The 17,629-nt window shown below is 37.1% G+C and overlaps 1 pseudogene; it reads left to right on the top strand.

The window, feature by feature from the left end:
* Nucleotides 1-336: 336 nt before the first annotated feature.
* On the top strand, nucleotides 337-9,146 carry LOC101086668 (annotated as a pseudogene).
* Nucleotides 9,147-17,629: the final 8,483 nt, after the last annotated feature.

The following is a 17,629-nucleotide window of genomic DNA, read 5'->3' as shown; positions in this document are numbered from 1 at the left end:
ATATTATTACTGCAAATCTAATGTAAGCTTGTTGAGTGTTGGGACTGTCTCACACCAGCATGTGCAAATGTACGTGGCACACTGCGGAAACTTGATAAATAATTATTGAATTATGACTAGTGTGGATGTAATTAAAAAGGGGAAAAGCGAGCAGGTTTGAAATCTAGTTCAAACATAAATTTCAAAGAACTTGCTGATATATGTTCTAAGAAGAGTCAGGAAGAGAGTTGTCAAGCAACTAGGTCAAGTGGCAGTATTCACAGAAATGGGGAACACAGGCAGCCCTTCAGCCCTGTCATTGAAGACACAGGACTCTGAGTTCAAATACTTAGATCTATGTCTTTGTGTCCTATTTCCACATCTGAAGGTACGTTGACTGGAGATACCATCTTTAAGATTCTTTAAAATGTTAAGATTCTGTCACTGAGTTAGTGCTTATTTGTTTAAAGGAAAATGGGTTGTCATTAGCTTTCTTGGATTAAAATATTTTGGCAATAGAGACAAGTGCTCAGTTTAAGGCCACAGCTGTCTTTAATTAATTAGTGAGGAAATCAAAGGGTTATGTACCCAGAGCCTAAATACCCCTAATTAGGATAGTCTTTATTTGTAGGGGAGGGTGTAAAAATCAAGCCTGTATAATTGGAATTATTTGTCATCCTCTTTAGAAAACCTCCTTAGAAAATCCCCTTTTCATAATAATTGTTCAAAACGTTGTTGTTGTAGTTGTTGTTATTTTGTTATTGTGATTTCTTTGCTATCTCTTTAACAAACTTTGGGGAAGAAGAAAAGATGTCTGTCATCTTGAGCCAGAAGCCTATGTGCATTTTTGAATACCTCAACTTGTTACCGATTTGAAAAATGTTCATGTGTAAGTTTTGTTGCAACCATGTCACAAGGAACTTTGGAAAACCTACCATAAATTCTTGTCCAACAGTCTTGCTTGTTTAAAATACCTTCATGTGTTTGTTTGTTTGTTTGTTTGTTTGTTCTACAACTTAATGTGTTTTTTTTAATTGAAAAATAGTTGGCACACAGTGTTACTTTAATTTCAGGTGTATATTCATATGATTTTTATATGCTGGTCGTTACAGATGCTAATCTTCAAATGATCAATAATATTTTTCCATCAACTATCAGTAATAGGTGCTGAAAACGTAGCAGGTGAGGCAGCCTGGTGAGCATTAAGGAGATCAGGACCAGGCAGTGGCGGTTGTGTGTTGTACTGTTTGCTGTCTCAATTTCTGATTATGCAACACTGGGGAATTCATTTCTCACTGACCCTAAGTTTTCTTATCTATAAATGGAATTTGGCTAGGTGGTTTCAGACTTTTTTCAGATCTGACGTTTTATGATTTCATATTTCTAAGATACTAATAATTTCTAGTCAATGCTAGTCCCATAATAAGAAAAGTTATTGCAATATAACAGACACCCAGAATGGTTCACATTTTAGCTTATTTTCTGTGGCGAGACAAAATCCTATAGCTGTCACAGAAGGAGGATGTTAGCACCTTCTGTCTTCAAACTAGTTTTACTCTGTTATAACTCTTTTAAAATAGATATCTTTTGCACAGTTTATTACATAAATTTCAAAGACCATGCATATTTTATTCTATATATGCAGAAGTCACTGAAATGGATCACACAAGTTAAATCTAGTCTTAATTTTTTTTACCCTATCTCATTATTCATAATAAAGTCCAGATGCTTTAACATTAGATATAGAATTCTGTTTGATCACTTACAACCATGTTTGTCCCTATTGATTTTCTCCCTTAACATTTCATCCTGCCCATGCTGAAGCCACACTGAAATGCTTGAAATTCTCCAAATTGTCGGCACTTTCAAATGTGTGCCTTAGTACACACTGGTCACTATTAGCAATGCAGTTTTTCACCTTCTTAATCAGATCATTCCTTACTAAGTTTTTAAGACATTGCCTTTAGGAAGTGTTCCTGTCTATAACTCAACTTTACCATTAGCTGGACTGAGGTCTTTCTTTTGTGTTCTGTAGTATACTGCATTACCTCTATAAAAGAACTCCATATCTACCTCTGTAAAAGAGTTCCACAGGAACATGAATTGTATCTGTATACCTTACATCCCCAGTATTTAATAAAAAGCCTGAACTAATAGTAGATCATTAGTATATGTTTATTCCATGGATCAAAGTAAAGACTTCTGGTTCCCCTTCCTACTACCCCTTTTTCTGTCTTCCTCAGAGTATGACAGAGAAGCAGGTACCCAGTGAAAGGAAAATACTTTTCTCCATACTACTCATTTCCATACTACTATTGCTACTACTAATAATAATCATAACAACATGTTGATTGAATGTTTATGCTTATTAGAATTGGTCCTTGTGCTTCTCTAGCACCTTCTGTCTCCAAGAAGTTTTCTTTAACTTACTCATATCAATCTGCTTGACGCTCTTTGTATTTCCCTTCAAGGAGCAGTCTCTCACTCTTCATATAGGAAAATAGAATTCATTTATTTTATTTGTCTTTTATTTTTATTTAAAAAATGTTAACGTTTATTTTTGAGAGACACAGAGATACAGAGCGCAAGAGGGGAGGGGCAGAGAGAGAGGGAGACAGAATAGGAAGCAGCCTGCAGGCTCTAAGCTGTTAGCACAGAGCCTGACACGGGGCTCGGGGCTCGAAATCATGAACCGCAAGTTTATGACCTTAGCCGAAGTCGGACACTGAAGGAACTCAGCCACCCAGGCACCCCTATAATTTATTTATTTTTTAAAGCATGAGTAAGGTATAACCGAAATGCAGTGAGTTGCAACTATTTAAGGTTTAAAATTTGATAAATTTTGATGTATATGTGCGAAGCCACTAGCACAATTAAGGTAATGGACATATCCATCTCCCCCCAAAGGTAAAAAAAAAAATTATATAAATATATATGGGATGCTGGTGACAAATATTATTCCCTTTTAAAAATATTGATAAAGAGAATGAGATTGGGCCATCTATTTGGGCATTAACCAGGATGGCTATGATGACATACTGCCTGGGGACACTCACTAACAGTCTAACATAAGCAAATGAGTTTATCTCTGGGAATCCATTGACTCATATATAATATCTATATAATAATTGTACTTACCTTAAGCTTATAATGAGGACTAAATGAAATGTTGCATTCAGAGTTCACCACCATGGAAAGTATTTAACACTATGCAAGACACTTAGTGATTACCCCCAAACATGCTGAATAAAAGAATAAAAGGGAAAAAATGAAGCAGGCCACTTAGCAGAAGAAAACAGATTGCCCCAACAAATGACTACTCCCGAAAATCCTGTCTGATCCCACTCAGGTGCTGTGGCAAAGAGTCTCATTTTTAACTGAGTTTCTTTTTGTTAGCCAAAGATGAAAACAGAGACATGATTGTACTTTTTTGTTTTTTTGTTTTTTAATTTATTCTGATCACGGCTGGTACATACTGGACCTACCTTGCCTAAAATTAAAACCTGTATTACTTCTGACACTGTCTTCAATTTCCTTATTGAAAGAATTACAAAGAGTGTAAAATTTTAAATCTTTTTGCTTCAGAATTAAGTCCTTGAGTGAAATTTTTGCTTCCACTAATGTAATATAGTAGAATGTGTGAGTTTGTATTGCATTCTATACAGGAGACTTCCTCTATTTTGATGTCCGTTATCTTTAGAGAGCTGTCTACAACCTTGATGTTTATATACCAGACGGCTAAGTGGTTTCCCTGAGTTGTTTGTACCATTTTATTCCTTGAACATTTTTGTGGGCAGTTTTCAATGGACTGCATTTAATGGTGCATAAAGCTCTGAGGGAGGAGAAAGTAATTTGATAAATAAAAAGCAACTGATGCTGTCTTTCCTCAACCCAGGTATTCACTGTCCTTCAGTGTAGATGTGGTGAACAGAATTGCAAAATCACCTAACAGACACTCTGATTTGTCATGACAGTTGAGAGCAGATGTGATGAGAAGGAAAGCAAAAAAATAATTTTTGAAGGAGTAGAAATTCAGATAAGGCCATTGGAGGATGAATTGAATCCAGGGAGGGCTAAGAATTGAATGTGGCCTGCAGTGATGTCTTGTATTAAATATAATAGATGAGTAGATGCCAAATTATTAAACAGAACCATATATAGGTGATGAAATTATGGGTGATATTTTTTCTTCCTTGGAAATTACTGTATTTTCAGTGTCCTTCCAAAATAAGGATGTATTACTTGTGAAATCATAAAAAATAAAAATAATAGATAACCTTTTTGCTTAAAAACTTTAGATTTAAAAAAAAACTTAAATTTTTGCTAAAAAAATTCACACCCAATTTAACTTAAAAGTAAATCAGTCCTTAATTCTACAGAAAAAAAAAATAGCAAATGACAGAGATCAAGAAGAAGCCCTTTCCTATTTTGGTAACTGCAAGGACTTATTAGACTACATTATCTGATAATTTCTAGTCGGTAAGGGACATTGAGAGGTCATCCACTTCATTTCCTTATCATCACACAAGATGCCTCTGAAATTATCCAAGAAAGATTAGAACCCATCCTATTTTAGACCTTTTGAGAAGTTTCCATGTCTTCCTTTGCTGGTGCTTTTCAGCACTTAATAATGTTTTGCTGACAGAATATTTAAATTTTTATATTTAATGGTGGCTTAATGAAAAGTTATGAAGGAATGACTGCTTTTTAAAACCAGACAATACTCATCACTGACGTGTGATCTTGTAATTGTTTTATCCTTCTCCAGAATCAAGTAAAATTACTAAAAATACTAAATCATTTCTGTCTCCTTAAAAAACAGACTTTCTGGGATGCCTGGGTGGCTCAGTCAGTTAAGTGTCCCAACTCTTGATTTCGGTTCAGGTCATGATCTCACGGTTCATGAGTTCGAGTCCCACATCAGGCTATGTGCTGATGGTGTGAAGTCTGCTTGGGACTCTCTCTCTCTCTCTCTCTTTCTCTCTCTTTCTCTCTCTCTCTCTCTCTCTCTCTCTCTCTCTCTCTCCATCTCTCTCTGTCTCTGTCTCTCCATCTTTCTTTCTCTCTTTCTCTCTCTCAGATATAAATAAACTTAAAAAAAATCAGTCTTTCTTCTATGATTGAAGTTTCACCTCTCTGGGAGCACTTGCTTCCACAGGGTGGACATCTTCCTTGGGAGCAGGAGGTGAACCCATGTGGCGAGAGCATCCGGATACACCAGGGTCGTGCCAGACTCTGTACTAGGCTCTTTTGGTATGATCTTTAGTTCTCCAATCATACCCTTCTACATATATTTTTAACCCTACTCTACAAACTACTCAGACAAGCACCAATGTGATCATAGATTTCCTTTGTTTGAAATGCTTCCATAGTTCCTTATGGTCAAAGGAAAGTAAAAAGGTGTTAGTTGACTCATCAGCCTAATGCATGAGGCCTTTCTCAGACTTCTCTTGGTTCTCAGAGGGCTTCTCATCTATGAGGACTTTCTCAGTTGCTACTTCTGCCCACAACGTTCTTTCTTACCTGAAACTTTCAAAAGTTATGCATCTTTCCACATTCAGCAAAATGCTACCTCTTCAGTGGAGCCTTCACGGCATATTTCCTACCATCCTGAAAATTCCTTCATTGGGGCCACTTCATCAGCATATAATTCTAATTTATATTCTGTAACTATAAAACTCAGCTATTTTTTTGAGGACTGAGCCTATCAAATGTATACTTATAACTTTAGGGGTGTATACATATAAGATGTTTAATAGATGTTTGTTGAATAAATGACATGAGAAAGAAAAATAGCTCCTGAGAGCTCAGGGTAGCCTGGAACTTAGAGAAAAACCTTGGTGTTTTTCTATTGGGCATAATCTCACACAGCCCTAATCTCAGACAAGGCCACACAGGTGCCTGATGAATCAAGGCAAAAACATGGTATTACCCAAACCACAAAAATAGACCAGTATCCTCTATCTTAGCTAATATGATTCATTGATGTTTCTTTTTTCAATCATAGCTTTAGCCTCTCTTTGCTCTCCTTGTTTTCTAGGTAAAAATTATTAATGCACCCAACATGGAATAACATCAGTTCTTAGCAGCATTCTATATAGAGCTGCTTCTTTGAATTTTTTTCACAATCACCTAACCTAAACCCAATTCCTATTCTAAGTCCTCTCCAACACCCTCTAATGAGATGTCCCTTCATTTTCCCATTATCCAGTTACCTCTGTGTTCCTGCATGTCTTTGGTTAAAGACTTTAAGAGAATGAATGAATGAATGAATTAATTAATTAATGAACGACAACTCTTATTTATATTAGACTAAAATGTCTGTGTATTCAGGGATGTCATGTTTTCCCTCCATCTCAAATGTCTAGATTTAGATAGTCACAAAACAAATGTGGGATGAATGAAATAGCCTTTACTCTCTCACTGCCTTGGTTTCTGCACCTCCCCCCTTCTCTGCTGGGATCACCTTGTGGGAGATTCAACCTCTACCATTGCCACTGTTGACTCCCCCCTGCCCCAGCACTGAGAATCCACACTAGGAATTTCTATCTTCATTTATCCCAAAGTCTTCTCAAGTCTAAGTTACAAGCTCTGAAGGCCTTTTTATTTTGCTTTTACTTGGCCAATATCCAAGAATGTCATTTGGCCTCACAGTTTTTCGGTCAAGGTATACCTGTTCAAGTGTAATTTTAAGACCCTCAGTTCTTACATTTTGGCTGACGAGAAAATATCCCTTTTATCACCAGCTGCCTCACTTAGTATTTCACACTCTTCACAATATTGAAAAAACCTGAATATTTGCAGGTACAGACTAAGCACCTGATTTGCTACTCATTTAGGAAAGCTAGTATCTAAGTCCTTTAGGGAGGTATTCTTCTTAGGACAGACCATTTGGGAAAAGTATTTACTTCAAGCATACATAAAGTTCTAAATGGCTCCCTGTTACCAATATTTTATCAGGACATACAAAGCCCTCTGTGAATGGGCCCCTTCTATTAGCCCCTCTCATAATTATGAGAGATACAATTAACAACATTAAGTTGCATGGTTAAGTTCAGTTATTGTGTTTGGAAACAAAAGGATAGATTTAGGTTATAAAAAATTGGCTTGAAATAAAAGGAAAGAAATGTCCAAAAGTACAAGTATGATGTATTATATGCCAATTTAGCAACTACTGATACCTATTAACATAGGTCTGTGTTTTGGTTTATGTTTTCCTTTTTGATAATTTGGATCTCAGCAGCCTAATATGCTCTTCATGTACTTAAGGGAAAAAACAAACAAAAGATAGCAAACCACATCCTACATGATGATGGCAGGATAATACCAAGAAGTGGATATAGAGGCTTAAGAATATGAAATTGTGGCCTGTAGCCTCCCCGTCCCTCCCGCAATACTCTACCCAAGGATACCCCTGGCTTGCCTGCCCGCTGTGGCTGGCAAGGAAGCAGCATTTGATGAGGCAGAGGAAGAAGGTGTGATCAACGAAGAGTACAAAGTATGGAAAAAAAAACCCACATCTTTTCTTTACGATTTGGGGGTGACCCATGCCCTGGAGTGGCCTAGCCTAATTGCACAGTGACTTCCAGATGTAACCAGACCAGAAGGGAAAGACTTCAGCATTCATCGACTTGTCCTAGGAACATACATGTCAGATGAGCAAAACCACCTTGTGATAGCCAGGGTGCATCTCCCTAACCATGATGCTTCCCACTATGACAGTGAGAAAGGAGAATTTGGAGGTTTGGGTTCAGTTAGTGGAAAAATTGAAATAGAAATCAAGATCAACCAGGAAGGAGAAGTAGACAGGGTACACTATATTCCCCAGAACCCTTGCATCATTGTAACAAAGACTGCATTCAGTGATATTCTTGGTTTTAACCATACAAAACATCCTTCCATAGCAGACCCTTCTGGAGAGTGCAACCCAGACTTGCATCTCCGTGGACATCAGAAGGAAGGCTATGGGCTCTTTTGGAACCCAAGTCTCAGTGGACACTTACTTAGTGCTTCAGATGAACTTACCATCTGCCTCTGGGACATCAGTGCTGTTCCAAAGGAAGTTGTGGATGCGAAGACCATCTTTACAGGGCATAGTAATAGTATGCAGTAGCAGAAGATGTTTCTTGGCATCTGCTCCATGAGTCTCTGTTTGGGTCAGTTGCTCATGATTAGAAACTTATGATCTGGGATACTCGTTCAAACAGTACTTCTAAACCACATCACTCAGTTGATGCTCACGCTGCCGAAGTGAACTGCCTGTCTTTCAGTCCTTACAGTGACTGCATTCTTGCCACAGGATCAGCCAACAAGACTGTTGCCTTGTGGGATCTAAGAAATCTGAAACTTAAGTTGCATTCCTTTGAATCACATAGGATGAAATATTCCAAGGTCAGTGGTCGCCTCACAAGGGGACTATTTTGGCTTCCAGTGGTACCGATCTGAGACTGAATGTCTGGGATTTAAGTAAAATTGGAGAGGAACAATCCCCAGAAGATGCAGAGGACAGGCCAGCAGAATTGTTTATTCATGGCGGTCACGCTGCCAAGATATCTGATTTCTCCTGGAATCCTGATGAACCTTGGGTGATTTTTTCTGTATCAAAAGACAATATCATGCAGGTTTGGCAAATGGCAGAGTACATTTATGATGATGCAGACCCTGAAGAAGTGGATCCAGAAGGGCAAGCATCATAGATACGTCTGTACTTCTTGTGATTTTAGACTCCCCCTTTTTTCCCTCTCAGTCCTGACATTGATTTAACACTGGTTTTGAGACACTGTGTTTGGTTATCCCTCTATGATAGGTACCATCAACACCCAAACAGAGGGTATTTTCTAAATATGAACTGGGGGATTTGATTCAGTAAAACCACAGACTTATATTTAAGTTTTATTTAGGAATTTTCTAGTAACAAAGGTCTAAAGTAATCACAGAAAGGGGAATATTGTGTGTAGTTATTTTTCTTCTTAGGCTGTATCCCCAAGTTTTTCAGACTCCTTTAAGTAAAAGCTACAGTGAGGAAGGAATAGAGCCCAGTGAGGAGTTAGTCCTTGACCACTAATTTGGTACCACCTCTATTTTGGGTGACCTGTTTCACCAGCAGGCCTGTTACTCTCCATGACTAACTGTGCAAGTGCTTATAATGGAATAAATTGCTTTTCTACATTAAAAAAGAATGAAATTGTGAATATTCCGCTCTTTCTAACCTACAGAATTGACCTATGGATTCCATATAATTCAACCTAATAGCCTAATTTGAATTGGTGCAGGCAGGAATGGGAGATTCTAGATAGACACTGGGTGAAACCTGAGTGGTGTTAAAAGGTGACAAAAGAAAAGAGGTACTTTTTGTTCTGTGTGGTGTCTGAGTCCGGGCATTTATGTTTGACAACAACATGAGGTATACAGTAAGCCCCTGTTCCTAGTGGCCTGATGGTCAGCAGGGTAAGTAAATCACTAGCAACACTGACTTACATCCTCTGCCTGTTAGTGAGAATCAATAATACATCATCCTGACTGGAACTTTTGAGAGTAAGGGTGCACTGTTAATAACTACTTCAAGAAAATGCTCCCAGACCTGGACTGTCTGAGGCAAGTTCTCTAGGGTTACTCTGCTTTTCACAAACATCACTGCAAATGACCGATCATAAGACTTGTACTTGAGGCCTGTGGTCTACCTTCTTGTCATTCTTAGTGAGTTTAATTGGGGTGGACAGAGTAAGAGATCATATTACGATAACTTCTTAATTCTTGACCTTATCAGATACAAAACCTCTTTAACATATTTTAATATTTCTTAATGGATAATAATACACATTTCAATACTTCTTTATCTTACTAATATTCTTTAAAAACTACGGGCGCCGGGGTGGCTCAGTTAAGCGTCAGACTTCAGCTCAGGTCATGATCTCACAGTTCATGGTTTCAAACCCCACGTCAGGCTCTGTGCTGACAGTTCAGAGCCTGGAACCTGCTTCAGATTCTGTGTCCCCCTCTTTCCCTACCCCTCCCTTGCTCACACTCTGTCTCTCTCTTTCTCTCTCTCTCTCTCTCTCTGTCTCTCTCTCAAAAATGAATGATTGTTTGAAAAAAATAATAAAATAAAAATAAAAACTATAACCCACCCATAAACACTATTCCAAAAAGCAATGTAATGCTTTTACTGAACTCTGAAAGAAAAACAAAAGAAAGCAATTCATAGTAAAATATTATTCCATAAATAAATGCTTAGAATATCTGCACTACACAGTAAAGTGAAAGAACCACATATTTGCCACAATTTAGAAGAATAAGTTTGAGTTTAAGAAATGTAAAATAATATTCAGCTGAATAATATTATCCCTTTTTTACTTGACATTTAAAACAAAGGCCAAGTAAATACAATTTTTTTCTACACATAGAAAAACATTAAATACAGTAGCTACAAAGGCAACATAATAAGGTTAATCATTTGGTGATTCAAATATCATGAGTGATGTTGTAGTCAGTGACGTGATTTTCCAGATTCATGAATAAACCTTGATAGTATTCCTATAAATCATAAACAGGGACACCTGTTGGTTGACTTAGTTGGTTGAGCATCTGACTCTTGCTTACAGCTCAGGTCATGATCCCCAGGTAGTGGGATCAAGCCCCATGTCAGCCTCTGTGCTTAGCATTGAGCCTGCTTCAGATTCTGTCTCTCCCTCTGTCCCTCTCCTCTACTTAAGCGCTCTCTCGCGCTCTCTCTCTCTTTCTCTGTCTCTCCAATAAAAAAAAAAAATCATGGACAATCTTACCTTAACATTTTTGACTATTATAGTCCTGGAAATTTTAGTATGTATTAAATCCCTAAAAAATATTTTTGTTTATTTATTCATCAGAGCCAATGTGGTTCTAGGTTCTGATATTTACAAATAAACTTTTTTCTACAGAGTGTGTGGTGGGACGATCACATTTGTGTGGAATGTAGCATATCATCCTTATGCAGAAGAGTCCCGCGTATTGCAGAGTATCTAGAACCCCTGGCGTTTGCCCTTTGGATGCCATATATTCCTCTCAACTTTAATGACAATTAAATTTGGCTCCACAAGTTTCCAAATTCATGAATCCCACAATTTACCAAATACTTAACCTATGAACTCTCCTTGTTCCTTCTGGTCACCAAGGAAGAGTGAGATCACTGAAATAATGTGGTCAGAAAGGCACTGACCCTACATACTGTATGGAAGTTAACATTTATGTTTCATCAGTATAGCTCCAAAATTTAATCAGTTCAGTGGAAAATGTCAGAGAGACTAGCTGGTTTAGAATCCTTTCAGAAGAAAAGAAAAGCTGTAGTGACTAAACATTATAATTACTTTTGTGTACCACCAACCACTGAGTCTGTGAGTCTGTTGTTACTGAATTATTTTTGCCATACTTCACAATCGTAAGTATGAAGTTTTTGTTCCAGATGGAAGCCAACCTTTAGCAATGGAGTTTATAGGATCAAAACTGTGTGTGCACTTTTTAAAAACTTAGTGTTAGATTTTGAGAGACTGCTCCCAAACTGTAGCCCAAATTTATACTCCCAAGTTTCTGAGGCAGCACACTTTGTACGATTCAGCTACCTTACACTCCCAATTTTAAAAGACCACTGACGTTAACTTAGAATCTAAATGTGTATAAAATATATCAAGTCAGTCTACCTTACTTACAGTTTTTATAAAGCTATATACATAAAACATAATACAGACATCTTTACATTTATTTTACTTATTATTTAACACATTTTATATATGTTCAGTGCAAAACTACTAATTTCAATCTATGTTTTAATTAGTAGAGTAATTTTTCTTTCGGTCTTCTGAAAATGAAAAATTGGGTATCTTATGTTCAACAAATCAAGGGAAAAATGCTCAAAAGATCTTTTTCTGAGAGTATAAATGTCTGCAGCCTGCACATTCTTTGGCTTTCCATAAATTCTCATTCTCTTCCCATGAGCGCTGTCAGTCCATAATGACCTTGAGTGGTAATCCTCATTGGTAATCATCTCTAATTTTAGACCATATAGCCTGGCTCTTGTGATATGTATCAATAATGACACATGATTGCTGTCTCCTGGGATTCATTAATAAAACAATATCATCTATTTGGTTTATATTTTCAGATGGACCTTTGGTTTCCTAGGTGAGGTTAACTCTGACTCTCTCAGTTTGCTTTCTTGTGAAATTAAGGATAGCAGTGACTATAAAACTCAGTTTTATCATTTATCATCTGAAAAATGTGAGGAGCACATCACATTGGGAAAACAGAATTTTATTTAACAATTTTTTTTAAAATTGTTTAAATATTATTAAATTTATTTAATATTATTAAATTTATTATTAAATATTAAATATTTAATATTATTAAATTTATTATTATTAAATATTAAATTTATTAATAAATATTAAAATTATTTAAAATTTAAAAAAACAGAATTTTATTTAACAATTTTATTTAAAAAAATTTTAATGTTTATTTATTTTTGAGAGGGACAGACTGTGAGGGGGGAGGGGCAGAGAGAGAGGGAGGCACAAAATCTGAAGCAGGCTCCAGGCTCTGAGCTGTCAGCACAGACACCAGCACGGGCGGGGCTTGAATTCAAGAAGAGTTGAGATCATGACTTGAGCTGAAGTCATATTCTTAACTGACTGAGCCACCCAGGTGCCCCGGAACAATTTTAAATGGCTAGTTTTATGGAGATATGGACATAACATGAAGAAATATCCCTCATGACACTTGGAAAACGTGAGTTTCCTTGTTTGGCCACATATTTGTAAAGTATTGATAGCTGACAGAAGTCCTTCATAACAGTGGTCTTAATCTCATCTTGTAACCCTAAGAGATGCCAGTTTCTCTGTAGTTATACCAAGGAAAACTTTATTACATGTGCTCTCTTCGAGAGAAACAAAAGATTTATGGAAATGTTTCAATGGGACTATTAAAAGGAACCCTTAAAGACTCAGTGGACTATTTCTTTCCTAAAATAACAAAACACCATCTGTCAGACAGAATTTGTGTGGAGAGAGGATAATAACTTCATTTACTGTATACACCAGGAGAACTGATAAATCTTCTTGAGGTCATGGATGTTTTTTGGAATAGTTTCAATTTAAATTTTATTTGTGAAGATGGCTGTCAGGAGGCATGTTGGAGGCAGTCAGTGATGTGTCATCATGATGCTGGCTGTTCACAACACAATGTGGTAAGAGAGAACGCTGAATGCATAAGATAAGAAAACTAGACCAGAAGGCAAAGGCCAGCGAGACTGGTATCTCGCGTCAGTTTTGTTTAAGAGCCAAATGTGAGGGATATTTTATGGAAAAGCATAGGGGAAAGAAATGAGGAGTGGTGGACAGATTAGGTTCAGTTTATCTCAGTCTTTTGAGTTGCCTTCTAAACTCATGGTATTGGCAACATTGGCAAGTACAGATTTTGATGATTTGTCTTTAGGGAGCTCAGTTCAAAAGCAGAGATACCGAACACAAATGAGAAAGACAGTGGGCTAAATAATGGTGAGACTCAGCTAAATTTAATATAATCTCTATCATTGAGGTACTCATAAAATAGTGTGGAAGCCAGGCAACCCTAGCAGGTAATCCCAAGGGATAAATATAATTAGGCAGGTATATTAGTATTCTCCAGAGAAACAGAACCAATAGGTTATAAATACATATATGTATGCATATATGTACAAGGAGAGTTATTATAGGAATTGGCTTGGTGGAGGCCAGAAGTGCCGTGATCTGCCATGTGCAAGCTAGAAAACCAGGGAAGGTGGTGATGAAATTCAGTCTGAGTCTGACCAGGGTATTTGAGTTTGAAAGCCAGAGAACCAAGAGCACCGATGTCCAAAGGCAGGAGAAGATAGATATCTCAGCTCAAGCAGAGAAACAGAATTCACACTTCCTCCACCTTCTATTCAGGCCCTCAAAGGATTGGATTATGCTACTTACATTGGGAAAGGACATCTGCTTACTGAATTCACCAATTCAAATACTAATCTCTTCCCTCAAAGACACACTCCAAAATACATTTTGGGGCACCTGCGTGGCTTAGTTGGTCGGCAAAGCACCAACTTTGGTTCAGGTCATGATCTCAGGATTCGTGAGTGCGAGCCACACATCAGGCTCTGTGCTGACAGCTCAGTGCCTGGAGCTTGTTTTGAATTGTGTGCCTCCCTCTTTTCTCTTTCTCTGTCCCTGCTCTTCCCCCTCTTGCACTCGCTCGCTGTCTCACTTTCTCTCTCAAAAATATAATAAACATTTTAAAAAAGAAAGAACGTTTTACCAGCTATCTAGGTATCCCTTGGCCAAATGAAGTTGACATAAAAAAAATTGTCCCAGAGAATGAATGAAGGTGGACAGGCATTGTAGGCAGAGACAATGCCACAAGCAGGAACTCTACCTCCTTCTTATCACCATGAATGTCACCATCACAGAAGTACTAGTAATGCTAATAATAATAATAGTTTGTATGTAGCATTTACTTGTTAAGTACACACACACATATATATAATATAATTTATATATATATATACCATATATATTATATATATATAATTTTATATAATTTTCTAAGCAAATTAGAAGTTAGGGGAATTAGTATTTTTAATGAAATATACTGAAACTTAAAGATGCTAACTGATTGGGTTTGGATTTATTTAAATCTACACAGACTGACTCCAGAATATGAATTCAAAATCACAATATTATACTGTCTCATTTATGTATCATGTGTATATGTGGGGACAGGTTGGGGGTAGAGGAGGGTGGCTACCAATATGCTGTAAGGTAGAGTACAGTGGGAGATAGGAGTGGAGTAGAGAGACAGCTCATTCTGAACTTGTTGGGAAAACAAAACAAAAAGCAAAACAGGCTCAAAATGAGTCATTTGCTTCCATACCAGCAAATGAAGACTTGATTGAAGTTTCAACGTCTCCCAGAAGGTTGCCCTTTAAACAGTCAGTCTGGAGTTTCCTGAGTAGTACTGGTAGCACAATTTGCATCATATAATGCCTGCCATCCCCTTCTCCCCAAAAAATGATGACCTTGCCTGAAACAATCCTTTCTGTTCTCCTGCTGAGAGTTTCCTTGCCACACTTTCTCTCTACCTATAACAACCTTCCATTTTGTACAACTCCTTAGAGCACCTGTCTGTTCACCAGAAGGGATGTTGCCCAGTTTGTGAATAATTGAATAAAACCAATTAAATCTTCACATTTGTTCAACTGAGTTTTTGTTTTTTAACAGATTCAGTGGCAGCAATGGGATCAAAGTGAACTCAGCATTTGGGGATGATGAGAGACATGGGCATGGATCCTGCGAACACTTCCTGAGTTCATGGTCTTTCTCACCATTTCCTAGGGCTGTTGGTAAGTTCCTCTTGGTTTGAGCTCTGCTCTATTTGGTTTACACTTCTGGTCTAAATGGCTTTCCAATCCAGGGCTTGGTGTGTCAGCTTGAGCTGGCAGATGGTTCCATCAAGAATCTGATTCCCTAGCCTTTGGCTCAGTGGGGAATTCCCCAGTGTTTGGTATCCAGTCCACAGTCTCTGTTTGCTAATCCATGTTGGGAATTGTTGGTGGTTTTGACTGGAGTTGGACGGGGTCCAGTTTAAGAACTGGACTGGATCTGGTTTAGGCTGGATAGGGTCTAGTGGAAGCCTCATGTGAATAAAATTTGGTTAAATGGGATCCTTTATATCCAAAGAGTTGAGCACTCCACCTTCAACCTAAGATAATTCATATGTCAAAGAGACGCATTTTGGGGGTAGCATATTTTTCTTCCCTACAGTCCCAGAAGTTTCACAGTCCAAAAGTAAAGTTGGTAGATTGTTTCATCTTATTGAATGAGTCTCTTAGTCCTGACAGTAGATAGGTTCAGTTAAACTTATTTCAGGAGAAGGTGGTGGTGTATTACCTAAGTAAGGCTTATGGTTCAAGTAACCACATATTAAATGAGTCATTTCCATGGAAATAAAAGTAAAACAGTGATTAATGAATGGAGCAAATTATAGACCGGTTTCTGAGTTCTGAGGGTAGCCAGTCAAGAAGATTTCTAGATGTCAGGGTCAAAGGATCTTTTGTAGTTTGAGTGTCTCTGATGATGTCATTGGGTGTTGACAGATAAACTTTCTGAGTGGCCCCACGTCAACTGGCACAAAGATTACCCATATTCAAGCTTTTGTGGTGATTTCTCTAGAGGTTATATCAAGTTGTTCATATTCACTTTTCAGGGCTTCAGGAAAAAAGGCAGTTCTAGTTCTCATGACTCTAAGAAGGGTAGAAAAAAAAATGAAAAATTTACTTTGGAGAGTTATATCCAGACATTGGAGAAAACTAGAATTCAGGATCTAGTTCAGTTTACAATGGACAACATGAGAATCTAATATCTGCAAAATATGCTATTGAAACATACTTTGTTTTCTCTTTACAATCACACTCATTTCTATCAAAGATAGCCAACTTCAGACTACTTTGTAAAATAAGTCTAGTTTCAGTAAATTTGGCCTGATTGTTTGTATAAGTGTAGCAAGAATATTGATTAATCTCATAGGCTCTTTTAAGTCTGCTTTGCTGGAACTTTTTATAAGGAATCTACAGATTCAACTTTTAAGAACCTCACGAGGCTGAGAAGCCAAGTTAAGTATGTGCTATCAGATTTTGTCTGCAGTACTTATAGATCTGGGTTAATTCCTCTCTTCTGAGGTTCCTGTATCTGCCAGGACCTTCTTTACTCACCTGATAAAGCTGCTGGGAATCCTGTAAGCAAAGTATCAGGCCACTATATCCAAAGACCTTTCTGGGCTCCATAAAGCCAACCTTAGTTCTTTAAAGCCATCTGGTCATACCTGAGTATATGCATGTCTCTCTAAATATGACATTCCAATCAAGGCCTTGGTAATATGACCACTGTTTCCAATTGGGTCCTCTGACAAGGAAAACAGATTCTTATTCAACTTATGCAAATAAACATATTACCTTAAAAATAAGAATGTTCACTGACAATTTCTGAATTCTGGAGTTACCACTTAGGGAAAAAAAAGATAATTGTTTCAGTTCTGTTTGCAAAGGTATAATGCACCCAATTGTGAATCATAGTTGGCCTAAGAGAAGAAGTTTCCTGGTATCTTTGCACTGTTAACAAACAAAATTTGCAACTTTTAAAAACACTAATTTCTAGTAAAAACTAAGAAGTAAGCAATTGTGAACTGTGATACATCAGCATTCTTTAGACTGGCAAAGTTTTAGATACATTTCATAGTTTCCAGAAGTGTGTTTCTTCGTAATACAGTCTTTCAATAAAGCGTAAAACATGTTTACTACCAGATTCAAATTTATCCTCAGTTTCTCTGAAATTAGAAAGCCAAAAGTTGGTAAATCTTTGTTGAGTAATTAATATTTCATTATTTTACCTGATTTGGAAATGATCCAAGCTATTCAAGGAATTCCCATCATTTAACTTAACAAAACTCTGAAGTTTCATATTACCAAAAACATTTTGGAAATTATTTTAAAGTATACATATCATAAAACATATATTTTGCTAAAAAGTTTACCTAAAAGTTCTAATCACAATCACATCTGTTTACATCATTTGCTCCCAGCAATTATGTTTAGATTGCTCACAAAAACTTCAGG

This window comes from Felis catus, chromosome C1 (assembly GCF_018350175.1).
Source record: "Felis catus isolate Fca126 chromosome C1, F.catus_Fca126_mat1.0, whole genome shotgun sequence".
In the NCBI taxonomy this organism is placed as follows: Eukaryota; Metazoa; Chordata; class Mammalia; order Carnivora; family Felidae; genus Felis; species Felis catus.
Note: the sequence above shows the minus strand (reverse complement) of the source record. Positions and strands in the feature narration are given on the sequence as shown.